The sequence below is a fragment of the Curcuma longa genome, chromosome 18 (assembly GCF_044706935.1).
Source record: "Curcuma longa cultivar G26 ecotype Majalengka, Jawa Barat chromosome 18, ITB_CL_G26_1.1, whole genome shotgun sequence".
NCBI classification, from domain to species: Eukaryota; Viridiplantae; Streptophyta; class Magnoliopsida; order Zingiberales; family Zingiberaceae; genus Curcuma; species Curcuma longa.
This window is the reverse complement of record NC_133878.1, coordinates 2,619,967-2,632,804: the sequence shown is the minus strand read 5'-3', so window position 1 is coordinate 2,632,804 and position 12,838 is coordinate 2,619,967.

Genomic DNA, 12,838 nt, shown 5'->3' with positions numbered 1-12,838 from the left:
CTCTCCTCTAGAACATCATTTCATATCATATTTGAAGAGATCGAAAGAGTTGTAAAGGTTTCTCCGCCTTCGAGGTTTTCGAGAAGGAGAATATTCATAGTGCATCGGGTGTGTGCGTGCGTGTGGATCCTTGGATTAGTCACCTCTGCGGAGGTGGATACCAAGTAAACAAACCGGGTTAGCGTTGATCTATTATTTTCTCTTTTATCTTTTGCTTCCGCTAACACTCTTGCAGAGAAACAATCAAGAAGAATCGAAAAACGCTATTCACCCCCTCCTCTAGCGAGCCAACCGATCCTAACAAGTCGTAGTCAGCTTCTCTAGAGTGGTGTACCTTGTCTCGACATCCTTTAGAAGATGATTGAAGAAGTAGATAGGTCTCTGAATACTTCCTTCTTGTTTAACCAGAAATGAACTTACAACATCATTGGAAGAGGATAAATATAACCATAGAGATTCTCCAGGAGTGGGCTTCGCCAAAATTGGCAAGGTGGCCAAATAGATCTTTAAGTCATTGAAGGCTTGTTCATACTTCTCATCCCAAGCAAACTTGGCAGCTTTGCGTAATATCTTGAAGAAGGGCAGACTTTTTGTGGCTGATTGTGATATGAATTGCGATAATGTAGTGATCCGCCCTACTAGCTTCTGTACTTCTCTGGTATTTCGAGGTGAGACCATATTTTACAATACTTGTACTTTTTCGAGATTAGCTCCTAGATCACAGAATGCTCTACCAATTGAAATAGTACCTATCTTGCACGGGATGATAAAGCTCCCTGGATCCTTAAGTTTCGAGGAAGTTTATTGTTGAAAATTATTGCGCTGACTTCCTCCGTTAACGCCACAGTATTTTTGGCCTGAGTGATATTCTTGGTGGACATGAGCCCCTTAATGAGTTTGGCAAATTTAGGCATCTCGACAAGAGTGTCGAGAAAGGGGAATGTCCAATGTGATGTCTTTGACTCGGTTATAAAGTTTTTCAAACTCATCATATTTTTGCTTGTATAGAAGCCTTTGCGGAAAAGGTATGTTCCGCACTAGTGGTTTCTTCGTTGGTACCTCAGCGGGCATAGCGGTCTCGACTTTCTCCAATTCATCTTCAATAAATGGCGTAGAGGAAGGAGGTTGCTTGGCGGCTATTGTGCTTGTAATACCCTCCAAAGGAGCAGTCACTTGAGGTTCCTTACCCTTCAAGGTCCGTCCGCTCCTTAGCTCAATCGCTTTGCAATGTTCCATGGGATTGAAATATGGTTTTCTTGGGAGTGCACCCACTTGTCTAGAAGAGAGGAAGAGCTAATCTGAGCTATCTGTGTTTCTTGCATCTTCATCCTCTTGTCATGGTAATCTAATTTTTCATTCACCTTAACCATGTCACTTTGTACTTGTTCCAGAATTTTCAGGCTTTTCTGGGTGTCTGACACCTCTTCGCTTGGATTTGGCGTAACTTGATAAGAAGACCCTTGGTTGTTGCGATATGAGAAGTTTGGACGATTCCTCCAACCCGGATTGTAAGAGTTTGAGTATGAATTGTCCTTTGATTGTATGTACTAACGGCATGACACTGTTCATATTGAACTATCTGAGCTTGAAGTGCTCCCACTTGGCACATTTCCTTGGTGTGACTAGAATCCCCACAAATATCACAAGATGAAGAAACCGCAATAACCTTTCCAACATTCATATTATCCACTCTTTTATTGAGGGCTTCCATCTTCGTAGTTAATAGAGTACGGGTGTCTACTCCATACTTCCCAGGAGTGTTTGGAACACTATCTCTCTCATTGGGCCACTGGTGGTGGTTGAGTGACACACTTTCAATTAATTCCTCGGCTTCCTCTAAGCTCTTATTCATTAATGTACCTCCTATAATGAAATCCAAGTATACCTTCGTCTGATAGTTAATTCCGTTGTAGAAAGTGTGAATGACAAGCCATCTTTCAAGTCCGTGATGTGGATACTGTTAGATCCAAAAGGATGTTCGTATCTCCACAATGGCATGATATTGTCCACTTTGGGCCTAAGCCCTCATGGTTTTGTTCTTGGGCTCTCCCAAAAGGCCTCATCCCAATGGAGATACTTTCCATCCTTTTAAACTCATGATCTTTCCCATGTGTTTTAGATGTGGGACTATGTTTGCACCTTTGCAACCCAACAATCCCCCCTCAAACAAAGGACCACAGACCCCCCCTCAAACGGAAAGCCTTCGTTTGATGTCTGAATCTTCGACCCACTAGGACTTCCTGCCCCTCGGTCCACCCGACCTACTAGGACTTCCTACCCAGCCGCAACCAGGACTTCATGCCCCTCGGTCTACCCGACCTACTAGGACTTCCTGCCCAGCCGCAACCAGGACTTCATACCCCTCGGTCTACCTGACCTACTAGGACTTCCTGCTCGGTGTCTGGTCCAGCACGACCATGTCTGGTGAACACGACTGCTGGCTGGTGTGGCTTGGGTGATGTGGCACGACCGTGCTTGGTAAGCACGGCCCTGCTTTGCCCTTTCTTCATTCAATCTTGTTCAATCTCCATTTCGTCTTATTTCATTCCAATTCTATCCTTGAAATGTACAAATACAAGCGCAGACCTTCGAACTAGGAAATAGAGAAAATATGTCTAATGCATGGATAAGGGATGCGACAAACACAGGATAATATCATGAAATGCATAAAGATGTGCAATAAAAGTATTATAAAAGCATGTATACCCTACGCACATCAGGAACCCTAAGCTCACCTTCCATGCTCTTCTCTGCTCGCTGTCCACCGGAGAAGGATGATCACCGTCCATATGATCTCGTGTATGCAGTTGAAGTAGAGGTGGTCGCAGTGACGAAGAGGAAGAAGGAAACCCTAGCGTCGAATGTGAATTGCAGGAGGACAACCACTGCTTCCTCCTTCACTAGCAACCTTCTGACCGAGGATTCTGTGATTTTTAGCTCCTGGCCAATGGTATGCGTCGAGCTGCTCGGAGTAGTCTCTCTTGATCGCACACCGCAAGGATCGGATCGTGATTCTTCTTCTCTGCTCGATTCCGATCGTGTCTCTCCTCCTTCTTCCCTTTGCTCTGCTCACCAGAGTCATGGTGGATCGCTGGCCCACTTCTTTTGTTTGGCTTCTCCACCGACACTGTGAGCTCAAAATCGTGACACGCTTGAAAATCATGAGAGGGCACTGTAGCTCCTCTTTAAAATGTGGATCGCAATTTTACCTTCCCTATTCTTCTTCTTCCCAAGGGGATGGCGCCGTCCACCACTTCCCGTCCGTGTGAGCATCGCCAGTTGTGGGAAGAAGGGAAACCCTAGAGCACCGAACCTCAGTGTTTAGCCGTCGGAGCCCTTGTGAAGAGCTGCCACCAGCCACCAGCCACCAGTAAAGGGTAGCTACTGGAATTGTTTTGGGAGTTTTTCTGTCAAATTGGTTTTGGAAATCATTCCATCAACGTCGGAAAGGTTCTGACTATTTGCCCCTTAATCGATGGTCAAATGTTGACCATTGAAAACTACACCAGTAATATGATTTTCAGTGATAGTTAGAAAATCCTAGAAAATGATCGCGATAAATATTGTTGCATGTTTTCAGAATTAGGTTTTCTCTCGATAAAATCGTTGCCAATCATCGGTTAGTACCGAAGATGATGATGTGACTCGTGACTTAGGATGTCGTCCAGACGAGATCTTAGCGTGGATCACTAGTAGAGGTGGAACTTCAATAATGGCCACTCGATTGATACCAACACCACTCAACATCATCTACCAGGTACGTGTAGAATTATTAAATATTGTAAAAATTTTAATTTCCAGTCATGTCTTGTACACTGTTATATCTTATATTTGCATGTGTGCGTTATAATAATTAGTTTTAATTATTTATTTATTTCCGCTGCACACATTTTTGAAATGTGTAAACACGTGCATTACATCAAGATGATTCTAACAATAAACACGGTCTGTTATGTGCAAAATCGAACCCTAATACACATATTTTTAAACAAGACATCACATGAGGTGTGGTTTGGAAAACCTCTAATGATCAAACATATTAGAGTGTTTGGGTGCAAGGTATATATTCTAAATACCAAAGATCATTTAGAAAATTTTTTCACTAAAGCTGATGAGGGTATTCTTGTAGGATATTCAAATCACAACAAAGCATATAGAGTATACAACAAGAGATCTTACATAGTTGAAGAATCTCTAAATGTTGTCTTTGAAGAAAATTCACCTTCAAATCCAACAAAGACAACCAATGTAGATGTACCATTTGAGTTAGAAAATTTAACATTGATCGAGGAAAATGATCAAGGGGGAGGGATTCAAGAAAGTGAGGGTGAAAGAATAGAAGGGAGTGTGTGGTTACCACAACTCAAGAACCAAGATCCACTAGAACAAATATTAATCATACCATAGACCAAGTCGTGGGAGATATTACACAAGGGATGAGAACTCAATCATTTTTTCTAAATGAAGGAAGTCGAGTAGCTTTGATCTCTAAAAATTGAGTCAAAATCTATTGACGATGCCCTACTTGATCCTGATTGGATTTTAGCTATGCAAGATGAATTGACTCAATTCGAAAGAAGTCAAGTTTGGGACTTAGTTCCTAGACCCAAAGAAAGCTCCATTATTGATACAATATGGATTTTTCTCAATAAACTTGGTGATAAGGCATAGGTTGTAAGAAACAAAGTCAGATTAGTTACTAGAGGATTCAATCAAGTTGAAGGATTAGATTAGATATGCACTTGTATCTTGATTAGAATTCATTAGAATGATGCTAGCATTTGCTGCTCACAAAAGTTTTAAATTATTTCACATGGATGTGAAGGCAGCATTCTTGAATGGGTTTATCAAGGAAGAAGTCTACGTTGAGCAACCACCGGGGTTTAAAAATTTAAAAATTTTAATCCACGTATTTAAGATTAAGAAGGCCTTGTAATATGGCCTAAAACAAGCACCTCGTGCTTGGTATGAATGGTTATCAACATTCTTAGTATCTAAGATATTTCATAAAGGGCAAATTGATCCTACATTATTTTTGAAAAATAGTGGAGATGATATTTTTGTGGCCCAAGTATATGTGGATGACATTATCTGTGGATCTACTAACAAAGATTATCTAAATGAGTTTATAAATCACATGGAGATCAAATTTGAAATAAGTTTGGTTGGTGAGCTGACTTTCTTCTTGGGTTTAAAAATCAAGAAAACTAGGGAGGGTATATACGTTCATCAATCTAAATATGCAAAAGAAATCTTCAAGAAATTTTGGATGGAAAATGCCAAGAAAGTATCTACTCCTATGACCAACAACATAAAATTAGATAGTGATCCTGAAGGAAAAGACGTTGATATAAAACTATATCGTACTGTCATAGGTAGTCTTCTCTATCTTACGGCTAGTAGACCCGATATTTTATTTACTGTAGGTATGTGTGCACGATATTAATCTTGTGCCAAGGAGTCACATTTTAGTGCAGTTAAAAGAATCCTATGATACTTGAAAAGAATGCAAGATGTAGGACTATGGTATCCTTGAACTGAAACTTTTGATCTTGTGGGCTATTCCAATTTCGATTATGCCAGATGAAAATTAGATGGTAAAAGCACTAGTGGAGGATGTCAGTTTCTTGGATCGTCCCTAGTAAGCTGGACAAGTAGAAAACAATATTGTGTAGCACTCTCAATAACCGAAGTTGAATATATCACTATGGGAGAATGTGTTTCACAACTGTTATGGATGACTCACACTTTAGTGGACTATGGACTTACCTATAGGAAATGTTCAAGTTCTTTGTGATAATGTAAATACTATAAATTTGACTAAAATCTAGTTCATCATTCTAGAACAAAACACATTGAAGTAAAACATCATTTCATACGAGATCATGAAACTAGGGGTGATATTATACTTAATTATGTTGAATCAAAATCAAACCTAGTTGATATTTTTACTAAATCTACTTTTCGAAGCCGAATTTATCTATTTAAGACGAGAATTGGAAATGTGTTCCGTAGCCTAAACAACCACTTCTCCATGATCACTTTAGAACCTAAACTAGAATGCATCTCTCACACACTTAGGAAATACCTTTTTTGTGTATTGTGCAACCTAGATGGGATGAGATGCTAGGATCATCTATTTGGTTCATAATGCTTGTTATGATACATTACTTTGAGCTAAATGGTAAAAATTTTAAGGAATCATTCATTTGACCAACCATGGGGAAGACCAATACAAAATTAATGTGTATTTGGTCCAAAGATCATGGTTGGTCATTCCAATGCTAATTAATCAAACCTATATCTTTGATGGACTCACAACCTAATGATATGTCACTAAGAATACATATTTACACTTTATTGAAAATCCTAAAATCCTATATTTCATATGGCACAACTAATCTTTAGACATTCAGTCGATTGATATTAGTAATTAGTCGATTGAACGAATACTAGTCGATTGATTACAAATACCAGTCGATTGGTTTGCTAAAATTTTTGCCACAGTAGTGGATTGATTCGACTGGAATCAATTCCAGTCGATTGATTGGTTAAAACGTTCAACACAGTAGCAAATTGATTCGACTAAAACTTATAATAGTAGACTGATTTGCTAAAACTTTCGGCATAGTGGCAAATTGATTCGATTGGAATTAAAACCAGTCGACTGGTTTGCCAAAATCTTCAACACAGACACAAATTGATTCGACTAGGATAAAATTATAGTCGACTGGGGTTCAATATAGTCGACTGAATGTATAAATCAATTGACTAACTTAACACTCAATGCGGGTTTTAAACCGCCCGATGCCATCGCGATTCATCCCAAAACCCTAATATCGCGACTTTCTCCACTGCAAGTTAACTGTTCTCATTCTCGTTGTTGCATTCTTCTGGCCAAGATCCAACATCGAGTCTCCCATTTTCTTTCCAGCAAATTATCCTTCAACCTCTTTCACATCGGCAATCTTCTTCGGACATCTCGTACGCACGTTAACCTTGGTAAACCCTACCCTTGTTCATTCATTGATTTGTGGTCAACAAGATTCCAGTGCCTTCAGGTTTAACCCTGATTTCTCATTTAGGTTTGGGTTGCGTTTTCTCCGTTGTCGTTCTCCTCGTGGCAAACACTCCAGCTCCCAACTCACGTACACACGACGATAATGGCCCCTAAGTAAAATCCTAACCCTTGTCTCTCATTCCACATTCCCATATTGCTTTTATCTCTAATCTATTATTGTTGATGCATTCATGCATTCATATAGACATAAACATTGACATGTTGAGGCGAGTCAAGGTCCTTCTAGGACCTCCACTAAGGGCAAGGGCCCTAGTGAATGACCTAGTTCGTTCAAAATCATCCCTGCTCGCTACTTGCACAATAACTTTTTTTGTAAGCAGTGCCCCGATGTAATATACATTGTTATGCATTATCATTTAGAAACCATAATATTTTGTGATAGTCTCATGCATTTAGATCTGATCGTCGAGTTCTATGACAACCGTCGGTGTGTTAGTGATGGTCCTCCCTTATATAGAACTTGTGTGGCCAAACGTGACCTTGATTTCTCTTCGACCATTTGGCGTTCCTTTTTGGGTTATCGTCCAGCCGACAATGATTTTGTATTTTATTCGACTCTTTACGAGCCTCTTCTGAAGTCTTTTGATCACTTGATCGTAGATCATATGTTTGAGTATTTTTTCACCAAGCTAGACTATTGAATAAGAGAATTTTCTCTGCTCAGGGTCTTTGGCTCCCGATAATGTCTTTTATAAGGTCATTGTTGGGTGTGTACTACCTATTGTCACTGTGCTCTAGCTTCGGTGAGGCTAAGCCATCTATTCCTCTTATACGCATTTTGTCATAGATTAGATGTTGATGTTAGCCTCAATATATTTCATTACATTGTGCATTTTACCAAACACATTCAGAAAAAGATCCACATGTCTTTCCCTCATCTCATTACTGCATGGCTTGCATCATTAGGCATTGATGTGACTAGGGACAGGGCAAACGTTAAACCTCTCATTGACTATGATTGGATTGAGCTACGCAACTTCTCCCTAGTTGGGATGAGGGAGGGTTTTCATACCATGGAGTGGGATAACGATCATGATGATCATGCCGACGAGCTTGGCGGTGAGGAGGCTGAGGGAGCACTGCCTTTTCCAGCACTAGATGCTCCTGACAACGATGAGTTCCTGGCGGATCGGGATGATTATTTAGAGGCAGCTATTGAGTCCCTTGACACTTGGGTTAAGGAACTACGCCTTGAGCTTAGTGGTCATCTTGACTCCATTAACGGGTCAGTTGCATTTCTGACTGGGATGTTTCAGTCATGGTTGTCAGGTCATCCTCCTCCACCGCCTTCTACTTTCAATGGGGCGTCTGACAGCTGTGTTCCTCCAGATATGGACCTTGATTAGGCTTTCATCTTTCACTCTAGGATGTTGCTTTATATATGCACATTTGCACTCTGTATTTTGTTTTAGCACCTTTTAGTACTTCTACATGTGTGCAAACTTTTGAAGTGAATGCAATCATTCCACATTTTAATTTTCTATTTTCTCTGTGTGATTGTATTTGGCTTGTGTGTTTGTATATTGCCTCCCTGCTTCCATAATTTTTTGGATATGTATTCCATCTTCATTGTCTTGGTTGCTATGTGTGTGCTATGTGAGCTTTTCTTCCTCGTGTTTCTTACGTGTGTCTTATTTTAGGGGGAGGTGACCCTCATTATGTTTTATCTTCTCCCTCTTATATTGTCCTAATGTTTTGATATTTGTCAAAGGGGAGATAAATGTGCTTTAAATGTTTATGTTGTCAAACATCAAAAAAAGGGAGATTGTTAATGCAATCGTGCCCATGAGTTATAATTTTGATGATTGACATCAGTAAAGCTTAGAGCAAAATATAAAAAATCTCACTTGTACATCAAGTGTGTGTAGAAAAGTCCTTACAAGTAAGAAGACTGGATGTGAGGCAAAGGAAAGTCCAAGAAAATCGAGAAGTGAACTCTTAGCGAGAGAAAGTCCTTACAAGTCAGAAGGTCGGATGTGAGGTAAATGAAGTCCAAGAAGGTCGACGACCAGACTCTTGGCAAGAGAGAAAAGAACAAGCGCATCATGGATTAGATGCGCGGAAGGTAATTTAGATGAATGCAGTAAAAACCTCTATCAGTGACTGATTATAATATCCAATCGACTGATATTGGTGTCAGTCGATTGAAAGATAATAATCAATCAACTAATACTAAGTTTTTAGCTAGATTCTAATTCTAGTCGACTAATATTCATGTCAGTCGAATTGATTGAGGATCGACTCGATCAATTTTTTATATCAGTTGACTGATTCTGTTTCGAAAGCAAATACAATATAATAGACTCGACTGATTCATCACATCAGTCGACTGATTCCTGATTCTGTTTCAGAAGCAAACAGAATAGAATTGACTCGACTGATTCTTCATATCAGTCAACTGACTCAGTTTTGAAAGTAAATAGAATAGAATCGACTCGACTGATTCTTCACATCATTCGACTGAGTCTATTTCGAAAGCAAACAGAATGGAATCAACTCGACTGATTCTTCATATCAGTCGACTGATTCTGTTTCAGAAACAAATAGAAGAGAATTGATTCGACTGGTGACTTGATTTATCCATAACACTCGACTGATGAGTAAAATCAGTCAATTGAGTATATGAAATTTGATAAAATCTGACATGATCTCAAAAGGTTTAGAGGTCGTTAGTTGTTGCTGACCAAATCAATCAATTGGTGTGAGAAATCAGTCGACTAATATCAAGAGAAGTTGAACATGTTTAAATGGTGAAAGTTAGCTGTTGATGGGTACTATTCATGCCATTTTGGTCTAAGTTTTTTTACTACAGTGCTGAAGAATCCATCAGGTGTTCGACTACACAACTTAGAGCAATTCCTAGAAGAAGAAGAAGCAAATTCATTGAGATCATTGTAAAACTTCATTTCTTCTTCTTTGTGATTTTTTATTATTCTTGGAAAACCTTAATCCTACTGTAAGAGGGTTTCTCCACCTTTGGGATTTATCCAAGAAGGAGAAGATTTAGTAAAAGTGGTGAGCCAAGAGTGGATCTTTGGATTAGTCGCCTCAAGGAAGCGAATACCAAGTAAATCATTCGAGTTAGCATTGTGTTCATAGAGTGGCTGGTTCGCAAGAAGTTTCTGTTGACATAGATCAAATCTAAGCAAGTTGAGCTATTCAACCCCCCTTCTAGCTCACAAGGTCCTAACAACTAGGTGGAAGGATGAACAATGAAGTAGAAGATTCTAGCTTCTCTCTTCTTTATATAAAAGATGTAATAGAAGACAGTGGGGGACAAGGAAATAAGGTAGAAGCAAAAAAATGATAACAACTCCACAGAGAAGTCAAAAGGTGTTGGGAGTTAGTTGACAAAGAAAACTTCGAAGTAGAATGGAATCTCCTTGAAGAATACAAGGAGAGGGAAACATAAGTCATTGCCATCTGATCATATATGAAGGAGGTGCAATTAGTGGGAGACAAGTGGGGGCGATGGGATGATGGGGGGAATATGTCGATTTGGTTGCTTCGAACTAGAACTGGGTGGGGTTATTGAGATCCATCTAATGTTGAAGAAAGCAAAGGAGAAGAAGTTTCAAAAAAACATACAAGTATGAGGAAGGCAACTGATAGACGAGGGTCGGAGGCAACGAATGTTGGTATCCAACATGCTTTAGATCTAATGGCTTGGATGCTAGATGGAAACAGTTAGATCTAGGGTGGAGGAGTGGTTCATGAAATAGAAGTGTCCGATCTAATGGCTAGTAAATCAATGCATGCCTCGAGACTCAAAGACCCGGTCTCAAGTTAAGTGTCAAATGGATATTTATTGACAGGTCAGGTGATGAGTGTATGTTTTGGGTGTTTTATTTTTATTTATATTTCATCATTTGTTTTATTTGATTTGTCACTCACAACCATCAAAATTAAAAATTTATTTTATTTACCAAACTCCTAATTATCGCTTAAGTAATATAGAGAGGTCCGGGTCGTCTCTCATGGATTCAATGACAAGGAGTTATCCTAGACATTTGATGCGAGATTTTATTTATTGACTTTATTCACTCTTAATTATCTATACGATCCATTTATTCACAATTAAATCATAAAATTAAGAAATGAATATTAGCTATACACATTTACAAATTAAATCAAATCATGCATCCTATTTACAAATTATATATACAACAGGCCATTTTATAATTACAACATCCTTTACATAATTACATTAAAGTACAACAATTTACACAAATTACAATTTATTCACTAACTCTAAGTTAACTTGAACCGGTTCACAAATACAACAATGGTATCAACAATTTAGTGAAACAAGCACGAGTATGTTCATAATCCACACAACTCATGACAAATCCCATACTTCTACATCAAGCAACGCTTGTAGATAACAAGTTCATGAACTCATCTAAACACATATCCATTTTCAGCATTCAACAACAAAGATATCAACACATCATAACTAATGACTTCAAACCATCTATTCAATTCATTCCACAAATCAATCTATACTATTGTCTATACGACATCAACAACATGGGTTCAACAACCATACTTCAATACCCATCTTCTAAGCTAAAACCATAACCAAGCAACAAGATATTCAATCATCCCCAAATCAGAAAACAAGCATGCTCAGTTTTCCCATTTCAAACATCAACCCGAAGACTACACATCATACTTAAAACTTCCACAAAATTTGTGCTCAAGGACAATTAATCCTCACATCTCAAACAACTTCATACCCAACCAAACAAACCATTATCTGAACCAAACATTAACAATTAACAATCAACATTAATCTGAATTCAACATTACCATTCCAATTCAACAACTACAGTATTAACAACATTTGTTCATGAATTCAACTTAACAATCATTCAACAATAATTACAAACAAGGAAGACAACAAATGGGGGTTTTTAATTGATTGAAATTAGCTAACAAACTAACCAAAAGAACAACAAAATTAAGCTAGGTTTAGGGTTAGGGTTAGGAGATCAGTAACTTCCCTCAATCGACACCGGCACCGAACTAAGGAGAGGAGAAATAGGGGAAGAAATGCAGTGGTGGATTCTCAGATTAGCACAACACAGGACCACTTGGACTTGGGTGGAATTCACGCTAACAGAGCGAACCTCGCCGGAGCTTGACTAAATCGACGAGAAGCGATCGGAGAAGTCAAGATCTGGATCTCCACCTCCTTTGCTTGATTCCTGCTGTCCATGAACACGGGATCAGAACAAAAAGAAAACGGAACCATTACCTTGCTTCATCGGTGGAGGAGATGATCGGAGCTTAGAACAGGATCGACCCCCGCCTTCGAACCACATCGATGAAGGCGATTGCTGCTCGGAGTTAGTGGATGCGGACGCGATAGAGATCTCACTGGAGACCCTCACAGCTAATATCCCTGTGCGGAAGGCTGTCGTGCACTGGTAACTGGAGAACCCTCATAGCTCCGTTTCACGATGAAGGGGACTAGGGCTTCGCTTTTGAACCACGTTGGCGAAGACCCCGCGATGGCATCGGCGCTCGTCGACCGGGCTCAAGCTACCACTACTCTGTGGCTGATCGAAGAAGGAGAAGAAGCGATGGAATGGCGATGGGGGGGGGGGACGGCGATGATCGGGATGAAAGGGAGCTCGGCAATGGATCGCGACAGAGAAGATGAGAAGCTATAGGACTGCTTGCGACCAAACCCCTCTCCTTCATGCGTGAACCTAATTTTGCCTTTTAATCGCGTGCCAAACTGGGATTAAT